The 3106-nt window shown below is 47.3% G+C and overlaps 1 pseudogene; it reads left to right on the top strand.

Annotated features, from left to right (window-relative positions):
* The first annotated feature begins 275 nt into the window (after positions 1–275).
* LOC148032524 (syntaxin-124 pseudogene) lies at positions 276–1172 on the top strand (annotated as a pseudogene).
* The last annotated feature ends 1934 nt before the right edge of the window (positions 1173–3106 follow it).

Consider the following 3106-nt stretch of genomic DNA (forward strand, 5'->3'; position numbering starts at 1 on the left):
TAAGTGGTCTAGAGTTTGTGATGAATATGCCATAGAATTTTTTTAAAAAATATGTGAATCGTTTCGAAGTTGCAAGGTGCTGCTTGCTTACGATCTCTCTCTCTCTCTCTCTCTCTCTCGGCTGTGGAAATGGTTCGGACTTGGAACTCTCTCTCTCTCTCTCTCTCTCTCTCTCTCATGTTCACCATTTATGGAGTGGTTTACAGTTACTTATGAAAAGCCTATAGTGTGCTCTCTCTCTCTCTCTCTCTCTCTCTCTCTGGCTAGACTCCACAATGAATGATCTTCTGTCAAGAAAGTTCACGAGTATGCTGAGCTATGTGAATCTGCGGAAAGATGACCTAGACCTGGAGGCGGGAGCTGTCGTACGGGGAACAGAGATGGTGGCCATCGACCCCAACGACAGGAAGTTCCGCGAAGCAGTGGGTCTCGTCAACCAAGAGCTGGATAAGGTCAAGCTTCTCTTCACGGACCTGCAGAGAGCCAACAACGAGAGCAAGACGGTCGTTCGATTGGAGGACATGAAAGCTCTGCGGCAGCGCACTCATCAAAGCGCGTGTGCAAGAACTCAACGAGGCCAACCTCGCAAACCGCAGGATCCCCGGCTGCGGGCAAGGCTCCTCTGTCGATCGCATGCGCGCGTCACAAATGGTGGGACTGGGCCAGATCCCAGAGCTTCATGCACAAGTTCTATTCCGTCAGGGAGAGGGTCACGGCTCAGTACAGAGAGACTGTGGAGAGGAGGTATTTCACCGTGACAGGCCAGCACGCAGATGCGGCCACGATCGACTACATGATTGACACGGGGCAGAGTGAGACGTTCTTGCGGACGGCCGTGCAGGAGCAAGGGAGAGGCCAGATTCTCGACAGCATGAGGGAGATGCAAGAGAGGCATGAGACCGTGAAGGAGATCGAGAAGAGCCTGCTAGAGCTGCATCAGATCTTCCGGGACATGCAGGTCCGGGTTGAAGCCCAAGGGGAGACGCTGAACGATATCGAGGGCAATGTCAATCGTGCCAACTCTTTCATCAAGGACGGGACAGTTGAGGTGACAAAGGCTAAGGAGTATCAACCTCGCTCGCGTAAAATGGAAGTGCATAGCTATCCTAATCTTGCTCCTCGCGATCCTCATAATTCTGGTGGCCGTGAAGTTTATACGATCCTCCAGCTAACAAGAACGAACATTTCGATTGCATGAGAAGCTCGGGCTTACATTAAACTTGATCCATATTACCTTCAAACAAACGGTCAATGGATTAGGCAAAACACAAACATGTGCCTATCGTCTAGCAGCAAACGAAACTAGACGCTTGAAAAAAAGGGATATGGTATGTAAAAGGACCTCTTAGTTGTGATGCAAGTGCACTCATTACGCACTCAATATGGCACAGAAAGATAACACGATATGTGAGCTCAAGGTATATTCTTGTATTATTCAATCAAAGAAGCAGAACAACATAGACACATCCCAAGACTACACCCTTGTGATGCCGCACATAAGAGCGTTCATCACTGGGTATAGGGAATCACACGTAGAGTAGAAACAAGGCAGGGCTTTGAGTCACTACTATTCCCTATATAAGTATTTTCGGTGATAACGACATGGTATAGCCCCGCCTACTGGGTTGTTGTCCTCAGCAATCTAAGGGTAGTGCTTTATTTGACCCATCCGAGGTCTTAACACAACTTTTTCTATCAACGTGGTCAGTGTCTACCAGTCTATGTGACCTTGGGGTCTTAACACATTCTATACTATCAGACTGGTCAGTATCTGCCGCATTAGGACTTGGGGGTCTTAACACAACCTTTTCTAGCAAGCTAGTCAGTGTCTGCCCATCTAGACTTGTTTAGGGCTCTATTGGAGTTATTGATGTTGGGATTACCATGCGAATCCACCCTCGACTCAATTACATTTGAGGAGTGGAGGCGTTCTGGGTCTATGATTGAGAACCGCTTGTTTGTTGGAGAGGCTGCTCAAGGGGCATTGGAAGGAGTAGTGGGGTTCTCCTTGAGCCAAAGGGCGAAGGTGTCTTTGTACAAGCCTTCGCTTATGAAATTCAACTGGCTTCCTTGAGTGGACGACCATGCCACTTGGTGAGGTACTCGGGGTATCCTCTTTGTTCCAGGTGTTAGAGGAATGCTTCTACTTCAAAAGGACTATTGGAATGGAGCATTGCTACACGTTGTCCCCATTGGTTGTCGGGATAGAACCTGCACAGAAGACGAGCATGAAAAGCATTATGGACACATACACTGTCTGGTAGGTCGAGTTTGTAGGTGACTTCGTTTAGCACTTGAGTGATTTTGTAGGGTCCATAGTAGCGGTGGTTAAACTTAGGAGTCATGTTCTTGGGGAGTGACATATTCTTAGAGAGATGACTAGGATCATGTCTCCTTTGGTGAATAGTACGGCCTTCCTCTTTTTGCTAGCTTGCTCACTCATAGTGATTTTTCTTTGTTCTAGGCTATGCTTGGCCATCACATTTCGATCTCTCCATTTCTTCAGGAACTCCTCTGTATCTTGATCTTCCGCTTTGGCCGCTCTAGACGCTAAGGCCAGTGGGGTAACAACTTCTTTTCCTATGGCCAATTCAAAGGGGGTGCAACTCATTGCCGAGTGGACGGAGTTGTTGTAGTGGAATTCTAAGACATCAAGGTACAAGGCCCAATCTTTTTGGTCCACTCGGGCATAGCTTTTGAGTTAATCTTCAATGCCTTGCTTGACTCATTTTGTTTGTCCATCGGTTTTAGGGTGGAAGGATGAGGAGAATCTCAACAGTGTTTTCACGGTCTTGAAGAGTTCCTTCTACATGTTGCTCATGAATCTTCCATCTCTATTTGATACTATAGCCAAGGGGAAGCCATGAGTTTGAATACATATGTGAAGAAGAGGCGGGCTACCTCCTTAGCGTTCAGTGGTGGTTTGGTCGGGATGAAGTGGGCTTGCTTGGAGAAATAGTCCACCACTACAAAGATGATTGTGTATCCATGGGACTTGGGAAGCTCCACAATGAAATCCATATTGATAACATCCCATAGCCGATTTGGTACAGGAAATGGTTGTAGTAATCCTGCTAGCTTTGAGCGTGGTGCTTTTATAAGTTGG

This window comes from Lygodium microphyllum, chromosome 8 (genome assembly GCF_053477565.2).
Source record: "Lygodium microphyllum isolate KBCC chromosome 8, Lygodium_microphyllum_v1.1.10, whole genome shotgun sequence".
NCBI classification, from domain to species: domain Eukaryota; kingdom Viridiplantae; phylum Streptophyta; class Polypodiopsida; order Schizaeales; family Lygodiaceae; genus Lygodium; species Lygodium microphyllum.